Here is a 21,603-nt window from a genome sequence, read left to right on the forward strand (position 1 = left end):
TAACGAGGCTTCTGCTGAGTGCCGGAGTTGAACTTTCCATTGCCATACTTCCGCTTGCGGTTCTCCATCTGCTGGTGTTTCCCCTCCAAGATGAGGGCCTTATCTACCAGCTCCTGGTAGTTGTTGAAGTTGGCTACGGTCAGCTGAATGCTCAGCTCATCATTGAGTCCCTCCAAGAACTTTTCCTGCTTGGCCGCGTCATCGGCCACATCTCCAGGTGCATAACGGGCGACCATGCTGAATTCATCGACATACTGAGCCACAGAGCGATTTCCCTGGCGTAAGTTGCGAAACTTGTGCTTCTTCAGACTCATTGCACCAGCTGAAACATGTGCGGTACGGAAGGCTTCCTTGAACTGCTCCCAAGTGACTCCAGCAATGGGGTATGTGGTGGTGTAGTTCTCCCACCATGCAGCTGCAGGGCCTTCAAGTTGATGTGCGGCAAAGTGCACCTTCTCAGCTTCAGTACAACCAGCAGTGATAAGTTCCTGCTCCATCTTGCGGAGCCAATCATCTGCCACAATGGGCTCAATGCTGCTGGAGAAAGTCGGAGGGTTCAACCTCAAGAAACGGGTGAGATTGTCGGCCTGGGGTGGATGATGGTTGTTGTTATTGTTCTGGTTCTGGATGATCAGTTGCATTAGGGTATTCTGTTGCTGACTCAACCGGGTGAGTTCCGGCGGGAAGTTGGAAGCAGGGGCACGTCTCGGAGGCATCTGATGTTTGTAGAGGGGTGAGATTAGGATAGAACAATGGTCTAGGAGTAATTACACTACCCATATGAAATGCAACAAACAAGTATCACACCACACATTTTTATTCAATACCATCACAAAAGTTCACACGGGGATACAAAATTCGATAACCTAAACATCGGCCTAAGCGTTTAATGATAAAATAAATTTGGTGGTCTAGTCTAAGTGTCCTCCTCAGAAAAGCATGGTGGTGGTTCCTTCGGTGGAGCTTTCTTCATAGTCCTCGTCATTGCTGATCAAGGGGGCTATGTCTCCTTCGGGATGAAGGTTCTCGCCCATGTCCAGTTCCTCCTCCAGGTATGCAACTCGAGTCTTCAGCTTCTCGATCCTCTCCAGAAAGTCCTTCACCTCCAATTCGTGCTCATAGTGGGCTTCCCGGGCTGCTTCTTCGAGTTCGAGTTCGCGGAGCGACAGTTGCTTGATCTTCCTGGCGTCCTTGATCACATGATGCTCCAGAGTCCCGCTGTGCTTCTCCAAGGTCTGGGCATAGGACAGGAGAGCGTCCTTGGTCTTGCTTGAGATGATTTCTCCATCTTCTCTTCTCCGGGATACCGTGAATAGGTCCGGTGAAATAGGGCAGCCTCTGTACACTTCCTTGATACGTCCGAGTGCACAATGGACCGCCATGTCCCTTCCGAGAATCCAGTTGGGTGCGATGAACTTGAAATCCACCGGCTTAGTGCACGGCTCGAATGTCCTTACGGGAACGTGCACCTCAATCCTGTAGCATGAATCCTCCGGGTAAGACGAAGTCGGCTTCCCTGTGATAGTCGACACAGCAATCCTCAAATCCTTGGTGATCTGTATCAGCTCCTTTCCGAAAGGCATAGAGGTGTCGGGCTGGCAAAACTCCGTGAACTTAACGGGGATGAAGGTGGCCATCTAAAACATTGGAAAATCGGATAGAAGTCAGAAATGATCAAAAGAGGAAATAGAGGATTTATAGACATAAGAAAATAGTTTTCTTCCTAAGGCTTTTCCATTCCTAGAGGTTACGTCCTACGGTCAGCATGTGCTCTGATACCATTTCTGTAGCAACCCTACTCTACATGCTTTTTGTTTCTGTACAGACGTTTCAACCGTGGTATTATAGGAGCATACAACATCACCTTGGAAGGAACCTGTAGCGACCCGACTCAATGCGAGTCAAGCCTCTGGTGTTTCAGTACCATCCCAAGATCATGTTGGTACACACTCAGTACATCAATGTATATATCAAGAGTTCAATCACACAGCTTTATTAATCGAAATCTCATAACGAGTACTTTATTACAAAATGGGTTACAATAAAGTGGCTGAAGGCCATCTCATGCGATATCTAACGAAGACTAGCGGAAGCATCAGGTAGACGAGTCCATCCGACTCCAGGGCATGTCGTTGAGCGTAGATCGTAGCCTCACTCCTGGTCGGAAAAGTACTCTGCAACATGATACGTTGCAGCCGTGTAGGTCAGCATATGGAATATGCCGGCAAGTCATCAAGAGAGGGGAAAAATAATAATCAACTATCTCTACATGCATATTTGGCAGGTGGGGCTATAAGTTTTGCATAAAGCCAATTTTCTCCTACAACAAGAGGGGCTGAAAACAAAATATTACTACATTGTTTGTTGTTAACGAGATGGTTCCGCCAACCAATTCTCGTACCCGAGTTGTTGTTAATACCCACATCATTATTAAGTTGTGTCGAGAGTTCAGGGAAATTTCAATGCCTTCGGTTCAAGTTGTCCATGACCGTGGACACGGCTAATCGATTAGGTTGGGCACTCTACAGAGTTTTGCACACGTTCCCCACAAGATTTCATCGCCTCCGAATATGTCCTCGCACTTCAGGGTGTTTGAAGACCGGATGATCAAAACATGGTCTTTCAACGGGTCCCTCTGAATCCCTGTCGGTGCCCATCCATTCCTACCGTTCTTCTACATCTGCTAGCACCGCCTGTACAGAGTCGCCGCGTTGTCCAACCAAGCCAGAGCCCATAATGACTTGTGGTTGTCCAGGTAAGCCTTGGGTCTTGAAGCCTCCGTCCATCTCTTCGAGCCTGGGTGAAGCTTTCCGCAAGATGTCATGGTCGTCTCCAGCATCCCGGGTAATCCACTGGTTTCTCCAGGGAGCCGATCAACCGTCCTCCACCCAAAGTTGCATTGCATCACGAGGTCTTGAAAATCTTGCCTTAACCGGTCTTGGTTATTTAATCAACCTCGCATCACTCGTGTTATGCACTCAACCGAAATCCCGTCTACTCAAGCATAGCAATATGAAATTTGTCGTCCCGGGCCAAGTATCGGGGTTGTTGTGTGCCTACCACATGATACTACAACCTATACTAAAATTTCCAAGTACCTACTCAGCATGCAATTGGGCAAAGAAAGGTGAAACTACCATGCATCGAAAAACATAGGAGATAGTATGATCAAAATGACTTGCCTTGATGATAGTTGTCTTGATCGAGCGCTTCTAAGTAACAAGCTTCGCACTCCGGGTGATCTACCGATACAAAAAAATACACACCATAAGCACTACAATCAATCAACAAGTAAAATAACATCACAAGTAATAAGTAGCTATGGCCTAAGTGTAAGAATTCACTACACGTCACTAAGGCAGAAACTTGTTTCTGTTAAAACCCAAAGTAAACATATTTAAAAAAATTGAAACTTATACCACAGTAAGATATAATCACTAGGAAGCAGTAGCAAAAATAATCAAATAAAAATCATTTTTTAAACTCCTGGAATAAGCAAAACAAGGTTTAAACTAAATCTGATCTAATTCAAATTTTAAAATTTCAAACATAGACAAATTATATGTTTTTAAAAACTACAGAAACTTTGTGATCTACTGGAAAAAGAATCAACCTCATTGGAGTTTTGGATCAAAAGTTATGAGCAAACGCAAATTGAATCTGCCTCTGTTTTTAAATTAAAACTGAAAAATAAAACAAACAGGGAATCCATGTGGCGGCTTCTGATTGGCTGATTGGTGTGCGTTGCATAGGCTAAACAGCGGACGGCCGCTATATAAGAAACCGCTTCGGCTAAACTTACTAATAAGGAAAAACCGTCGGTTCTTTTAAAAGAACCAAAGGGGTATGCTGGATCTAATCTAACCCATTGATCTAAGATCCTACGGTGGAAAAGCAACAAAAGGAAAAACTAGAGGAGGGAGAGGATCTCACCGTGGACACAGGAGGCTGGGAGCTCCGGTGGCTGCTCCGGCGAGGGTGGAGAGGCACTCCGGCGAGGGGGCTGGTCGTCGGCAGGGTGGGGCGGCGGAGGAGGGGGCGGTCGGCTCCGGGGCGTCGGGGAGGCAGCAGGGCAGGCGTCCGGGGCGACGGGGGAGGCAGTAGAAGTTTCTGCTGGCTCGAGCAGGGCGGAGCTTCGGCGATCTCGTGCGGCGCGGCGAGGTGGGTGGGCAAGGGCGGCGGGGTGCGGAACGGGGCGAGGGCGCTGCGGGGGTCTGGTTTTTATAGGGGGAGGGGGGCATAGATGGGTAGGGAATCGGGGCCGGCCATGGAAGGTGCGAGCTTGCTGGGAAGGAAAGTCACGGGAGAAAGAAAGAAGGAAGGAATAAGAAGAGGGAAGGAAAGAAAGAAAAAAAGAAAAAGAAAAAAGAAAAGGGAAGAAAAAAAAAGGAAAGAAGGGGTGGGCGCTGCGGGGGTGTAGGCGCTGCGGTTTGCCAGGGATTCTGGTTCCCTAGCGATGGGGATCTCGCCCGAGAAAATATCTCCCGTTTTTTTTAACAGAAACTAAAACGAAATAAAAGGAAACAAATAAAATAATTAATATAGGGTATCATATACCAAAATGATCAGAAAAATATCCTCTACTCGATTAACATTTTTCCAAGGCAAAAATAAAAACTTTAAAAAAATGTTTTTTAGAAAAAATCCCTTATGCTATATTTTCTTTTTGCAATTATTTTCACAATAAAACTTTGGCTTTTTTGGCTCAAAATATTTCAGAAATGCCTCACATTTTGGAGGGTCATTTTCCTCCGCCCTTTCTTGCGTGCAAGAAAAAAAATCCCGGGATTTCTCGTATGAATAAAAAACTAGAAATGCAAAAGCAAAGGTCGAGCGAATTCAAATGCAAACTTTATTTCAATCAATATGCATAGATGCTTAGCTACAATGTAAAACATTCCAAATTAGGAAATTTGGGATGTTACAGAACCATCTTCCCGGTGCGATGGCCCTCAACATCACCAGGGTCATCTCTTCTGATCTTATACCGCAATGCGCCGCATACCGGGCATGCATTCAAATCCTTGTACGCATCGTGGTAGAGGATGCAGTCATTAGGGCATGCATGTATCTTCTGCACCTCCAATCCTAGAGGGCATAGAAGCTTCTTTGCTTCGTACGTACTGTCGGGCAATTCGTTATCCTTTGGAAGCTTCTTCTTCATTATTTTCAGTAGCAAACTAAATCCCTTGTTAGTACACCATTGTCTGCCTTCCATTGCAGCAATTCCAGTGTGGTACCGAGCTTTGTGTTGTCATCTTTGCAATTTGGGTACAACCCTTTTTTGTGATCCTCTAACATGCGATCGAACTTCAACTTCTCCCTTTCACTTTCGCATTCTCTATGTGCATCACTAATGACCTGAGTAAGACCATCATCGGACACATCGTCTGGTTCCTCTTCATATTCAGCTTCCCCCATTGCAGCATCACCGTATTCTGGGGGCGGGTAGTTGTCCTCATCCTCTTCTTTTAAATTGTCTTCCATCATAACCCCTCTTCCTCCGTGCTTGGTCCAAACATTATAGTGTAGCATAAAACCCTTCTAAAGTAGGTAGAAGTGAAGGGTTTTATAGTTGGAGAAAGCCTTTGTATTCCCACAGACAGTACATGGACAATGCATCAAACCATTCTGCTTGTTTGCCTCAGTCGCTTCGAGAAAATTATGCAGGCCCTTAATATACTCGGAGGTGCCTCGGTCACCTTACATGCATTGCCAGTTCATATGTGCGCGTTATATAATAAAGTGTATTAAAAACCATTACAACATATCATGAATAGAAAAGTGACCAAATTAATAGAAATTCATCATCACATTAAAACCAAAGTATAGTAGTGACCAAAATAAATACATAGCATTCATACATAGTTCTCATTATTGAACAACATAAATCTCTCTAGAGCATCTAATTAGAACCGACACTGAAACTATAAAATTTAAATGCAACAACAAATGCGATCATAACCGCAACTAAGGTACCAATTGATCCAACGGCATAATGATACCAAGCCTCAGTATGAATGGCATATTTTCTAATATTTCTAATCTTCAAACGCATTGCATCCATCTTGATCTTGTGATCGTCGACGACATCGGCAACATCCAACTCCAATATCATCTTCTCCTCTTCAAATCTTTGTAATTTTTCTTTCAAGTAATTGTTTTCTTTTTCAACCAAATTTAACTTCTCGGCAAGAATTTCTATGTGGGTTGGAATTTCCGGTTCACATACCTCCTAGATTGAAAAATCTATGTCACGTTGGTCGGCATATTTGTCATAAACACTAAATAAAACAAATAGTTATACATGATAATATATACCACATCCGAATCATAGACACGGCGAGGACCGACGGAGGAGGATACCAAAACCATCACACTATATAATAACAAACAATAATAAAAGTAATAAAATTACATAAGCATCTATCTAAATCATACAAGTAAGAACTTTTTCCTTTAGAAAAAAAGATAAGAAGAAGAGACTAACCACGGTGGTGCCGGCGGCGAGATGGGCGCGGGCGATCGACGGCGGTGAGGACAGGGACGGGACAGGATGGACCGCCAAAGCTACACAAAACTTGAGGAAAATGGAGCTTGGACAAGGAGATTCGAGAGGAGAAAGCTTAAGTGTGGCTCGGGCATTTCATCGGACACCTCATGTGCATAGGAGGTGAGCTAGAGCACCACAAAGCTCTCCCACGATCGGCCAAAAAAATAGAGCAGTGCACTGCTCTGGTTGCGGGCAGGGGGTATATATAGGCCAACCATTTGTACCGGTTTGTGGCTGGAACCGAGACTAAAGTTCAACATGTGGTCCCAATTCGAGCCACAAACCGGGACTAATTGTTGTGGGCCAGGAGCGAGGCACATTGGTCTTGATTCATGTCTGGAACCGGGACCAAAGCGGTCATACGAACCGGGACCAATGGCTCACGAGGCCCGGACGGCGCCCTGGCCTCATGAACCGGGACCGATGCCCCCATGGGTCCCGGTTCGTGAGTGAACCGAGATTAATGGGATTTCATCAAGTGGACCAAAGCCCTCTTTTCTACTAGTGTTTTGACCTTCACAATACGGTTATACCGTACTCGACGATATGCCTCGGCAATCACTAAACCAATCTCCGATGGTTATTGACCTTGTCGTAGACATGATCAACCTGAGCAACGAGGTTCGAGTTCTTACAAGCAACCGAAGAACCAGCAAGAACTATGATAATGCAATCTGAATTGCTGATATAAATTAAGCACGAGATAATTGTGAGGTTCCACTGTGGATCTGACAAGGTGATACTTCTACACGTCTTATAGATGCAAATTATAATGATGGCTAAACAATACAATAAAATCTGAATCTAAAACCTAGAGAGTGCAACAGATATATAGGTACAGGTACAAACTGACCTTAGATGGTCCTGCCGCTGGATAGACGCGCAGGTCCATTTCCTAATTAAAGACAAAGTCGCTCATGCATCTCTAGGAATTTGTGTTGCACCTTTTCTGACTTGGGCTGGCCGCACCTAAGGGTGTGTTTGGCAGCTGTTCTCACCCTAGCATAGTTGTTCCCTGTTGATGCATGCTAAGTATAGACATGATGAATACATGCATCTTCAGTTGTTTGGTGGTCATGCATGTGTTGTGCGATGTTTGGATGAGACTGTGTTTGGTAGGAAGAGGGAGGAGGAAGAGGTGCACTACGCAGGGGGGCGTCGGGGGGCCGCCGGGGCGAGGCGCAGGGGGGCGCCGGGGCGAGGCGCAGGGGGGCGCCGGGGCGAGGCGCGACGGGGGGCCGCCGGGGCGAGGCGCGACAGGGCCGCCGGAGCGACGGGGCCGCCGGGGCAAGGCGCAGGGGGGCCGCCGGGGCAAGGCGCGACGGGGGGCCGCCGGGGCGAGGCGCAGGGGGGGCCCGGGGCGAGGCGCAGGGGGGCCGCCGGGGCGAGGCGCAGGGGGGCCGCCGGGGCGAGGCGCAGGAGGGGCGACGGGGCGAGGCGCAGGGGGAGCGACGGGGCGAGGGGCGAGGGGGCGAGGGTGCATGGGCTCAGCATAGCTGGCCTCAGCTCGCCTGTGCGGGGGTGCTGGGCTCAGCTATGCTGAGGCCCTTTTTTGCATCAGTTGATGCATGCTCTCCTCAGCCCATACACCCTACCAAACAGCGAAAAGTGGGTTTGGGAGGGAACTTTTGGGCTCATACACTCTTCATGCAGGCTACCAAACATGCCCTAATATTCTTGGGAAAATCTATCTGGTAGTGTGCGCACGGACGTCGTCCGATGCGGCGGCAATGGGACATGCGCGCGAGAGCGCGTGTAACCTGTTACACAAGTGGAAAAACACGCATATTAGTAGCATGCATGGATGCATGGTCTACTTTTTTAAATGACACAACATGTTAGCATGCATGATTGCTCTATGTTTTTTACTACTCCTAGTAATCAGGTAGTAGGGGTGCAGGATGTTGCAAGCTAGGTAACCATTATTTGTTAACCTCTCAGAGAATCTTTTTTACTCATATATAGTGTACTAATACATATGAAATAACTGATCCTCAAATATAATTAAATGGAAAGCATTGCAAAATAACGAGACAGTTATATTCATAATAACTGACAAGCTTATATAAGGCAATTGAGTATAGTTTTATCCATATAAAATGTACTAGTACATATGAAATAATTGGCGAGTGTGTTATAATTTAAATGGCAAGGGTTGCAAAATAATACAACAATTAGTATTTCTAATAATTGACAAGCTTATATAGACAACTGAGTTTAATTAATTTGATAAGAAAAACAAACACCACAACAACTAGGTCTTAGAACAATCAAATGGCATTTTATGACACAACACAACAATCGGATAGAATTAAACTAATAAGTATAGCAAAACACCACGCAAACTATTTTTACAATAACTGACATATTGCATGAGATCGTATGGCAACTAGGTAGAAATAAAGTGACAAGAACACCCCAAAAAACTATGGCAACCAGGATTTTTTAAACGTCGACAAGCTTTATGAGACAATATGACAGCTAGGTAGGATTAACATGACAAGAACATTAAAACATTCTGCAAATTGCATTTTATAAACACCGAATGTTGTATGAAACGACATAAAATATGGCAATTAAGTTTATTTTATCCGGCAAGTAAGTGATTAATAGTATGGTAAGTGAGTGAAAGAATGTGGCAATTACGGACGAAAAAAAAGTTATCGGAACATGTCGACATGGGATCTAGTTTTGAAGATCTCGTCGCGATAAAGTCAAACACTACTGAAATCAGAGATTTTTCCATCTACTGCTTCTTTGTCGTCTGCTGGCTGATGGCAAAGACCCTCTTTGCCATCAGCTACCAAAAACCAGACGGCAAAGAGCAGGCTGATGCCAAAGATACTATTTGCCATCAGCCAGCTCTTTGCCGTCTGCCAGCTCACGGCAAAGAGCATTCAGGCAGACGGCAAAGAGCATGGGCAGCCCACCCCGTAGCCCCTCTCTCCCCCCTAACGGCTTCTCTCTTTGCCGTCCGCTTTTCTCCTCTGTGCCGTCAGGAGGCGAACGGCAAAGAGGGTGCCCCCCTAACGGCCGTTAGCCCTACCCCCACGCGCCTCTCTCTCACCCCTAACGGCCACCCCGATACCCCTCTCTCTCACCCCCGACACCACCACCGCCGCCGCGTCCTCCTCCGGCCTCCCTGCGCCCCCTCCTCCTCCGGCCTCCCTGCGCCCCCTCCTCCTTCGGCCTCCGGCCTCCCTGCGCTACCACCCCCTCCTCCTCCGGCCTCCCTACGCCCCCTCCTCCTTCGGCCTCCGGCCTCCCTGCGCCGCCGCCCCCTCCTCCTCCGGCCTCCCTGAGCCCTCCTCCGGCCTCCCTGCGCCCCCTCCTCCACCACGCCCCCTCCTCCTCCCCGAGACCTCCTCCACCACCACCACCACCACCGTCTCCTTCTCCACCACCACCCGCTCCGCCACCACCGCCGTCTCCTCCACCGCCGCACCCTCCTCCTCCCCGGCCGCCCCCTCTGGTGAGTCATTTTTTTTCTTTTTTTGCTAATTTACAAATTTAGTTTTGTTTTTTTAATTAGTGGTAGCTAGATTATTGTTAGTAGTTTTAGTGGTAGATTTAGTTAGGTTAGTAGTTTTAGTTAGGTTAGTTAGTTAGCTTGGTTAGTTAGGTGGAGGAGGAGAAGAGGAGGAGGAGGAGGACGAGAAGAGGAGAAGAAGAAGAAGAGTAGGAGGAGGAGGAGGAGAAGAAAAAGAAGAAGAAGAAGAAGAAGAAGAAGAAGAAGAAGAAGAAGAAGAAGAAGAAGAAGAAGAAGAAGAAGAAGAAGAAGAAGAGGAGAAGAAAAAAATAAGAAGGAGAAGAAGAAGAAGAAGAAGAAGAAGAAGAAGAAGAAGAGAAGAAAAATAAGAAGGAGAAGAAGTAAAGAAGAAGAGAAGAAGAAAATAAGAAAAAAAAATAAGAAGGAGAAGAGAAAAAAGAAGAAGAAGTTGATTTTTTATTGTTTGGTATTTAGTGGTAGCTAGATTCTTTTTTAGTTACTTAGTGGTAGATTCTCTTTTTGTTGTTTAGTGCTATCTAGGTTTAGCGATAGGTTTAGTTAGCTTGGTTAGTTAGGTTAGTTAGTTAGTTAGCTTAATAGAAAGAATAGGAAGAAGAAGAAGAGGAGGAGGAGGAGAAGAGGAGAAGAGGAGGAGGAGGAGGAGGAGGAGGAGGATAAGAAGAAGAAGAAGAAGAAGAAGAAGAAGAAGAAGAAGAAGAAGAAGAAGAGGAGGAGGAGAAGACAAAAATAAGAAGGAGAAGAAGAAAAGAAGAAGAAAAGAAGAAGAGAAGAAGAAGAGAAGAAGAGAAGAAGAATACCTTCTCCTCCTCCTTCTTCTCCTCCTTCTTCTCCTCCTCCTCCTTCTCCTTCTTCTTGATTTATTCTTCTTCTCCTCCTCCTCCCCTTTATTCTCCTCTATCTTATTCTACTGACCTTATTTTCCCCAACAATGAGATAATTAGCCCATTTAGCTACAAAATGTCATAAAAACCTTGGTTAGCTCATGAATATTATATTCTTAACTTGTTTTCCTCTAAAATGACATAATTAGAATATTTGTGTTGATCGGGTGGATTTACATGTGATAGTTGCCTCGCCGCTGTGAGGTCTGCTCTGCGAAGACCTGCCCGTGCGTTGTACGAGCTCCGCCCCTGCATTCATGGGTCAGTACAAATTTCATCTCCTCCCCGCCCCTTCATTTACTGTGGCTCGGTTTCCGGATGAAACTTTCTAGATTTAGGTAATTCAATTAATTTATCAGTATGCGTGACTAGTATGCGTCTCCTGTTCGAAAGGGCGACATCTATAAATATGCATCTCTTTGCATATTTATAACTGCCATCCTTTCGAATTGTCCAACATTATCCATGGACAGCCCGAGTATGTGTAGATTGGGTTCGTTTTCCCGTATGCTGTGCTCTGGATCTGATGCAGAATTTCGTCAGTGCTTCCCTGTTGTTCTCCGGATGCACATCCTCTCTGTTTATTGCGGAGATGTGTATCAGGAGAACAGCGGGGAGGTGCTGCCGTAATTTTGCGTTGGATCCAGAGCAGAGCATGGGAAAACGAACCCAATCTACACATACTCGGGTGGGATTAGGACCTATCTTTACCTATTAGCGTGTAGGTTGTCTGGACGTAATAAAAATGGTGAACCTGATTAACCAATGAATATAAATGCTAAATTATATATAAATATATTTCTTCTGTCTTTAGTAGCTACGCAAGATGAGTGATCGTGCGTGGATGTATACTGGTCACCCTAGTCAGAAACAGATGACAAAAGAATGGTTTGTAAAAAGAAAGGAATTTGTGAAAGCCGCATTTGCAAATGGCGAGGAAAGAAACTATTGCCCCTGTCTTGGATGCGACAAATATAAAAAGACAATAGAGGCTGTAATGATTAAACACCTGCAGAGGAGGGGTTTTAAGCCTAATTATACGCTATGGACATTTCATGGTGAGTCTATACAACGCACAAGAGTTGAGGTGGTCCGTCGTCGCACGGACGAGCATGGTACCGGGATCGAAGACATGGTGCAAGACTTTGATGATGCTCGGGATTCGGAAGATGAGATGGAGGAATCTGCAAAGGCCTTTTATGAAATGTTGGAGTCTTCAAAACATCCTCTCCATGAGCACACTGAGCTCTGTCAGCTGGATGCAATTGCACAAGTAATGGCTCTGAAGACTCGGTTCAACTTGGGAAGAGAATGCTACGACGCGATGATGACACTATTTGGACGCTTCCTACCCAAAGGCCATGTCATGCCTGCAAACCTGTACCAGTCGGACAAAATACTTCGTGTACTTAAGATGCCCTATGAGAATATAGATGCATGTGAGAAAGGATGTGTCTTATTTAGGAAGGAGTATGCACACTTGGACTATTGTCCCAATTGCGAGTCTTGCAGGTATCTTGTGGTAGACAACGGTATGGGTGAGAAGAGGCAGACCAAAATCGCAGTTAATGTTCTTCGGTAGATGTCAATCGTACCAAGACTTCAACGTCTTTTCATGGTCGAAGAAACAGCCAGACAAATGACATGGCACAAATTGGGCAAAAGAACCGAACTAGATGCGGATGGGAATAAGATGATGGTACACACATCGGATGGGGAAGCGTGGAAACATTTCAATGTATTGCATCAGGATAAAGCGGGAGATCCAAGGAATCCTCGAGTTTGTGCCGCCACGGATGGTTTTAATCCCTTCGACATGACGGCAACCCAATATTGTTGTTGGCTTGTATTTGTCATTCCACTCAATCTCCCCCCCCCCCTCCCGGGCATATTATGCAAAGAAAGAACATATTTCTGATGTTGATAATTCCAGGGCCCAATTATCCGGGGAAGAATATGAATGTGTACCTGCAACCGCTTTAAGGATGAATTGGAAGAAGCTTGGGATAATGGGGTCAAGACATACGATGCCGCTAGAAAAGAAAACTTCAAAATGCATGTGAGGTACATGTACTCTATGCATGACTTGCCAGCGTATGCGCTATTCTCTGGATGGTGTGTGCATGGAAGGTTCCCGTGCCCCCAATGCAAGGCAGCTCTTCAGTTTCATTGGTTGCAGGAGGGTCGGAAGTATTCTTGCTTTGACTTGCATAGACAGTTCCTGGATCCTGACCATCAGTTCAGAAAAGACAAGAAGTACTTTACCAAAGGTAAAGTTGTCAAAAACTTGGCACCACCTGCGTTCACAGGCCAACAGATCGTGGATGAGTTAAACACCCTCGAGCCTGATCCAGAGCGTCCAGGGTATTTCAAGGGGTATAATTCAAAACACGCCTGGACTCACAAGCCATGCTTCTGGGACCTGCCTTACTTCAGAGACCTCCTTCTTCCACACAATATCGACATGATGCACACTGAAAAGAATATTGGAGAGGCTATTTTTGGTACATTGTTCGACATAGATGGGAAGACAAAGGATAATATTAAGGCTAGAGTCGATCAAAAGACACTATGTCATAGACCGTTACAAAACATGCGAGAAGGCAAAGGAAAGCAGAAGTGGTCGAAGCCAAAGGCCTGGTTCAATCTTGGAAGGCCAGCTATGAGGGAAATTATCTTATGGGTCAAAATGCACTTGATGTTCCTCGATGGGTATGCAGCGAATCTAAAGAGGGGAGCGAGTCTTGAAAAATTAAAAATCTTTGGTCTCAAGAGTCATGATTTGCACATATGGCTAGAGCGGGTAATGCGGGTGATGTTACGTGGCTTTATTCCTGAGGATGAATGGCTAGTACTGGCGGAGCTGAGCTATTTCTTCCGTATTCTTTGTGCGAAAGAATTGTCGCCTGGCGTGGTAGAAGACATGGAGAAGTTTGCACCGGAGTTATTGTGCAAGTTAGAGAAGATCTTTCCACCGGGCTTCTTTAATCCAATGCAGCATTTGATTTTACATCTACCGACCGAGGCAAGATTGGGTGGGCCCGTGCAATATCGTTGGTGCTATGCAACTGAGAGGATGCAGAAGACCCTTCGAGCTAAATGTAAAAATAAGCGTAGAATTAAAGCATCGATGGCTGAGGCATTCATTACTGAGGAGGTGGTAAACTTTGTGACAGCACACTACGAAGCCAAAAATCATCATTTGCATAATCCAAGCCTCGGCACAATGATGCAGACCCTAAAAAAGGTGGGTCCAACCTCAGCCTATTCAAAGGGAAGCTCGCACCAGCCGGTGCTTCGAAACCAATAACGTTGGATGTCAAAGAATGGCGGAACATTTCATTGTATATCTTCAACAACCTAACAGAAGTGCGGCCGTACATCGAGTGAGTTCTCGACACATTTTCCCATAACTTCTAATTCATTTGAACTGCTCTTATTCTCGGATATTTCAAACAGCCGTTACGTTGCCAAATTCTCGGATGGAGCGGTGATCGAAAATGATTCCGTCGAAGAGTATGAGCTTCTGTCAAAGACAGGAGGTGGCTATCCCGGTTTCATCTCTTGGTTCAAACAAACGGTAATTATCAATAATGGACCATTTCATTTCTTGGTCTAACTTTCGGCTAATGCAACCATTGTTTCGTATTAAACTTGTAGGCTAATTCAGAGTCTATGGACGCCGAATTGAGACAAGTCGCTAATGGTTTTGACTATAAGGTCGGTTCATTTGAGAAATACAACATCAACGGGTATCTCTTTCGTACCTTTGGCAAAGAGCTATCTATGCCCTACCGGAAATCTACAAATTGTGGTGTCTCTGCTATCTGTGAAGGTGTTATCGAGTATTATGGAAGAGTTGAAGCAATTTATGAACTTCAATTCTATGGTGAAAACCCACCGAACGTCGTAGTCTTCAAATGTTATTGGTTCCAGCCGAAGAAGACTAGAATAACTCATGAACATATAGGACTAGTCGAAATCAATCCAAACACCCATTTAGATGTTCCCGATGTCTATATTACGGCTCAACAGGCGACCCAAGTTTTCGATCTACCGTGGGCATGCCAAACGGATAAGAATCTGGAAGGTTGGTATGTTGTTTATGAAGTGCCGCCACATGTCACACAACCTCTCCCGAATGAACAGGATTATGAACCTCACATTAACCCAGACACATATGATGGAGAATTCTTCCAAGAAACACGTCTTTCCAAGAAATGTTTCAAGAACCGTCGTGCTTCACCCAAGAACATGGAAGTAGACAGCGGCAATGAATCCGACTCCAGCCCTGAGCCGGAACCAGAAGACCTGGAACTCGTAGAGGTTACTGATGCGGATGACCTGTCAATACTTCAATGATTAAAGGAAGGCCTTTCACAACTTCACGCCGTTGAACCCAACGAGCACGTCATTCATGAAGACATGCGTGATAGTGATGATGATGATGCATTTATTGATGATGATTATTAGTTTGTAAGATTCACAACTTAAATTATATATTTTTTAATCTTTATTATTCATGTACATATTATTATTCATGTCAGTTATTCAATTTTTTTATGTTGTACTAATTTCTTTTAATCTTTATCATGGCAGGTCACCACGTGTGGAAAGATGGTGGGCCCTGGTCTAGATCGCTCGACGGGTTCTTCCCAGGCGCCCCGCACGAGGGGTGGTACTTCCCTTCCACCCCTATCTCTCCGTAGAGCCTTGGCACACAGTCCGTCGACACCACCCGTGGGTTCTTCTTCGTCGGCGGCATTGCCCACTGGGAGAGGTGCTGGTCGGGTAGGGAAGAAGGGGAAGGGTATAGGGAGAGGTGGTGGCCGCGGAAGATCCAGGAGGACTGTTGAGCCGTCCTCGCCACCACCACCAGCTCATTCACCCGAGCATAGGACTACTATGGTCGACCCGTTTGTGGAGGAGGCTATGGGGACTCTGTTCCAGGAGCCTGGTGTTGACGGGCATTCGTCCCATGAGACTCCGGTCCAGGAGCAGCCTCGGGTCGAGGTGCATTCGGCCCACGAGACTACGGTTCTGGAGGCTTCACCCGACGTGGAGAGGCCCGGATGGGAGACCTGGCCAGATCGTACCGAGTTGCCAGATTGTACTGAGGGTCCGGGTGGCTCAGGGGGCGGGGATGGCGGGGATGAGATTACGGATAGTGAGGGCAATGTGCAGGTGGACGGGGCCACCGTGTACAAGCGTGGTAGTACACGTCTCCCGGTCGCGCCGGCTACCCGCGAGCAGAGGCCGGTGATTAAACCTGAAGAAGATAGGTAAGTACATTTACTCTTTTTTTAGCTTTTGCCTTCAAGTTTGTTCAAATATCTAATGCGTTGACCTTATCATACTGCAGGCGATGGGTACACCCTCTTGGAGTCCGCAGGCCGAACTCCGTCCTTGGTGTGCTTTGCCGGAAAAATTTCCCGGGGTTTGTCACGTTGCCTGGTGAGGGTCAGGTTCCTACACTAGGATTTTCCTGGGAGCACTACCAGGCTGCACAGGCCCTGCCGAAGGAGATTATAGATGGTGTCTTGTGCCACACGAGGGCCGAGATGGTGATCAAGAGCTTTTGGGTAAATTATCCTTTTACAGAATCTAAAATTAACAATATAGCTAATTATTGTACTAATCGGTGTTTTCACGTTTCATTGCAGACCTTCTATAGGTGTGAGGATGGATATGAGGAGGAGGCGGCCAGGGTTCTCGAGGCCGAGCGTAGGCGGTTACTACAGAACTTGCGCCACGAGGCTCGGCCGCAGGCTATTCGAGATTACTACGCCACGCGTGGTATTAAGAAGCAGAAGAAGGATTGCCGTGGAAAGTTTCTAAAGAAGGAGCAATACATGAAGGTAATTACCTATTCTTAAGTCCTTCTACGTAGTTTTCTTGATTTCATTCATAGGCGTAGCGCTGAAAATTCTTTCTAATAACTTACAGGTGCCCCCGAGATGGTGTGCAGATAAGATGGATTGTTGGGAGGCGTTGGTTGATGAGTGGTGCACAGGCAGCTGGCGAGCCGTCCACGAGAATGCGAAGGATCGGCGTAGCCAAATGGTTAGTGTGCCACACCATCAAGGCAGCGCCAACTTACTTCAGTTCGGACGAAACTGGGTATGTGATTTGCTTCATGATTCATGCAATTCATTCTTGATGCTAATATTTTGTTCCTCTCTTTTAGGCGCATCACAATAAGACGGAGATGCCACACTTGTACGACCTTTATGGCATGGCCCATAATGCCTCGTACAAGAAGGCGAAGCCATTCTCTGAGTCTGACCTGGATGATCCCAATAACTTCACCAACATATCATCCCACCAGAAGCTCGTGGCATACAGGGACGCGGGGAAGGCTACGAAAGGGGATGACTTTAACCCTAGCCAGGAACCTTTGGATCCAGAGCTGGTGATGATATCTGGTGGCGGGAGGCCCCATGGATCGATAGCCATTGGAGATGGGATAATACGTTGTCCACTCACTCTCCCGAGATCAAGGCGCGCCAGTCGAGCAGCTGTCCTGAGATAATGCTCGTCCATGGCCAGTCGATCTTGCCATCGAGGTTAGTTGTACGGACTAAGAACACTTTCATCCATTTCATTATGAGTGTCACCATAGATCATTACTGTGGTAATGAGGAATGGTGTTTCAGGCTGCTCTTCAGAAAGAGAGATTGGCAAACCAGGCTGCTCTTGAGAAAGAGAGATTGGCAAGCCAGGCTGCTCTTGAGGCTGCTCTTGAGAAAGAGAGATTGGAAAGTCAGGCTGTTCTTGATGAGAGGGACCAGACCACGGCACGATTGATTGAGGAGGAGAGGTCCCGGAATGAGGCGGGTCAACGGGCCCTGTACGAGCTTTTTGTGGTAAGTTTTTTTAACATTAGCCAAATCATGTGTGTAATGTTTGTTTCATTACTAACTAATACGACCCACTCTTGAGGGTCTGTGTGAGAAGAGCGGTCAAGTCCCTCCGCCGATGCCCGTCTTCTCTTTGATTGGGACGGTGAGTTTCATTATAAACTAGTATTAATAATTGAGTGTCATCATGCTAACTAAGACATTGCAAAATATCTATTCTGCAGAATAACTCCCGAGCGGCATCGCACGACCCTTCTCCAGGTGTTTCTCCTCCTTGATGACCACTACGGTAAGTTTCCCTTCTCCTCTTTCATATTCTCCTTGCCTTAATTTCCCCAACAATGACATAGTTAGCCCATTTAGCTCCAAAAAGACATAATTAATCCATTCAGCTCCAAAATGCCATAATAAGCTCAAAATGGCATAAGAACCTTCGTTAGCTCATTAATATTATATACTTAGCCTGTTTTCCTCTAAAATGAGATAATTAGCCCATTTAGCTCCAAAAAGACATAGTTAGCTAATTTAGCTCCAAGAAGAGGAGAAGAAATAGGAAAAATGGAAAGAAAGAACAAGAAGAAGAAGAGAAGAAGGAGAAGAAGGAGAAGGAGGAGGAGGAGGAGAAGGCCAAGGACCTTCTAGTCCTTCTCCTCCTACTACTACTTCTCCTCCTTCTTCTTTATTTCTTCTTCTTCTCCTCCTCCTCCTCTTTCTTCTCCTATTTCATATTCTCCTTGCCTTAATTTCCCGAACAATGACATAATTAGACCATTTTGCTCCAAAATGCCATAATAAGCTCAAAATGGCATAAGAACCTCAGTTAGCTCATTAATATTATATACTTAGCTTGTTTTCCTCTAAAATGGGATAATTAGCCCATATAGAAGAAATCAAGAAGAAGAAGAAGAGAAGAAGGAGAAGGAGGAGAAGGAGGAGAAGGCCAAGGACCTTCTAGTCCTTCTCCTCCTCCTCCTTCTCCTCCTTCTCCTCCTTCTTGATTTCTTCTTCTCCTCCTCCTCCTCTTTCTTCTCCTCTTTCATATTATCCTTGCTTTAATTTCCCCAACAATGACATAATTAGCCCATTTATCTCCAAAATGCAATAATAAGCTCAAAATGGCATAAGAACCTTGGTTAGCTCGTGAATATTATATTCTTAGCTTGGTTTCCTCTAAAATGGTATAATTAGCCCATATAGCTCCAAAAAGACATAATTAGGTAATTTAGCTCCAACAAGAGGAGAAGAGGAGAAGAAATAGGAAAAATGAAAAGAAATAAGAAGAAGAAGAAGAAGAAGAAGAAGAAGAAGAAGAGAAGGAGAAGGAGGAGGAGGAGGAGGAGAAGGCCAAGGACCTTCTAGTCCTTCTCCTCCTCCTCCTTCTCCTCCTTCTCCTCCTTCTTCTTGATTTCTTCTTCTTCTCCTCCTCCTCCTCTTTATTCTCCTCTTTCATATTATACTTGCTTTAATTTCCCCAACAATGACATAATTGACCCATTTAGCTCCAAAATGCCATAATAAGCTCAAAATGGCATAAGAACCTTGGTTAGCTCGTGAATATTATATTCTTAGCTTGTTTTCCTCTAAAATGGGATAATTAGCCCATTTAGCTCCAAAAAGACATAATTAGGTAATTTAGCTCCAACAAGAGGAGAAGAGGAGAAGAAATAGGATAAATGAAAATAAAGAAGAAGAAGAAGAAGAAGAAGGAGAGAAGAAGGAGAAGGAGGAGGAGGAGAAGGCCAAGGACCTTCTAGTCCTTCTCCTCCTCCTCCTTATCCTCCTTCTTCTTGATTTCTTCTTCTTCTCCTCCTCCTCCTCTTTTTATTCTCCTCTTTCATATTATACTTGCTTTAATTTCCCCAACAATGACATAATTAGCCCATTTAGCTCCAAAATGCCATAATAACCTCAAAATGGCATAAGAACCTTGGTTAGCTCATGAATATTATATACTTAGCTTGTTTTCATCTAAAATGGGATAATTAGCCCATTTAGCTCCAAAAAGACATAATTAGGTAATTTAGCTCCAACAAGAGGAGAAGAGGAGAAGAAATAGGAAAAATGAAAAGAAAGAAGAAGAAGAAGAAGAAGAAGAGAAGAAGGAGGAGGAGGAGGAGAAGGCCAAGGATCTTCTAGTCCTTCTCCTCCTCCTCCTTCTCCTCGTTCTTCTTGATTTCTTATTCTTCTCCTCCTCCTCCTCTTTCTTCTCCTCTTCCATATTATCCTTGCTTTAATTTCCCCAACAATGACATAATTAGCCCATTTAGCTCCAAAATGCCATAATAACCTCAAAATGGCATAAGAACCTTGGTTAGCTCATGAATATTATATACTTAGCTTGTTTTCCTCTAAAATGGGATAATTAGCCCATATGGCTCCAACAAGACATAATTAGGTAATTTAGCTCCAACAAGAGGAGAAGAGGAGAAGAAATAGGAAAAATGAAAAGAAAGAAGAAGAAGAAGAAGAAGAAGAAGAAGAAGAGAAGAAGAAGGAGAAGGAGGAGGAGAAGGAGGAGAAGGCCAAGGACCTTCTAGTCCTTCTCCTCCACCTCCTTCTCCTCCTTCTTATTGATTTCTTCTTCTTCTCCTCCTCCTCCTCTTTCTTCTCCTCTTTCATATTATCCTTTCTTTAATTTCCCCAACAATGACATAATTAGCCCATTTAGCTCCAAAATGCCATGATAATCTCAAAATGGCATAAGAACCTTGGTTAGCTCATGAATATTATATTCTTAGCTTGTTTTCCTCTAAAATGGTATAATTAGCCCATATAGCTCCAAAAAGACATAATTAGGTAATTTAGCTCCAACAAGAGGAGAAGAGGTGAAGAAATAGGAAAAATGAAAAGAAAGAAGAAGAAGAAGAAGAAGAAGAAGAAGAAGAAGAAGAAGAAGAAGAAGAAGAGAAGAAGGAGAAGGAGGAGGAGGAGGAGGGGAAGGCCAAGGACCTTATAGTCCTTCTCCTCCTCCTCCTTCTCCTCCTTCTCCTCCTTCTTCTTGATTTCTTCTTCTTCTCCTCCTCCTCCTCTTTCTTCTCCTCTTCCATATTATCCTTGCTTTAATTTTACCAACAATGACATAATTAACCCATTTAGCTCCAAAATGCCATAATAAGCTAAAAATGGCATAAGAACCTTGGTTAGCTCATGAATATTATATTCTTAGCTTGTTTTCCGCTAAAATGACATATTTAGCTCAAAAACATCATATTTTGTTCTTCTTCTTCACATACTTTCTTATTCACATTTTTGCAGATTGGATATACTACATGCATGGAAGCTGGCATTCATGCAGTTGAACAATGTCGATGGATGAACTTTATATGTATATCATCTAGTTTTCATTTGAGTTGATGAACAATGTCGAACTATATCTATATGTATATATGGATAAACAGTGCAATACTTTGTATGTTGGTTCTTTCAATATATGGGAATGTACATTGATTTATATGTATATCATATATGTGTGGTGAATTATATATATGTGTTGGCAAGTATATGTGTGGTGAACTATATATCATATATGTGTGGTGAATTATATAAATGTGATGTCAAATATATATATGTGTGTTGTGAAATAATATAAAAGAAAAAAAAACAGGTACTATATGGGCTCTTTGCCGTCTGCTAGCTGATGGCACGGGTCTTTGCCATCCGCTGGCAGACGGCAAAGGTGACACATGGCACCCAGCTGTGCATCCTGGGATGTCTACATAGGCTCTTTGTCGTCTTCTTCTAGGGGGCAGACGGCAAAGAAGAGGGCACAGAGGAGGGGGGAGGAGGAGGAGGCAGACG

The sequence above is a fragment of the Hordeum vulgare genome, chromosome 6H, assembly GCF_904849725.1.
Source record: "Hordeum vulgare subsp. vulgare chromosome 6H, MorexV3_pseudomolecules_assembly, whole genome shotgun sequence".
Lineage (NCBI taxonomy): Eukaryota > Viridiplantae > Streptophyta > Magnoliopsida > Poales > Poaceae > Hordeum > Hordeum vulgare.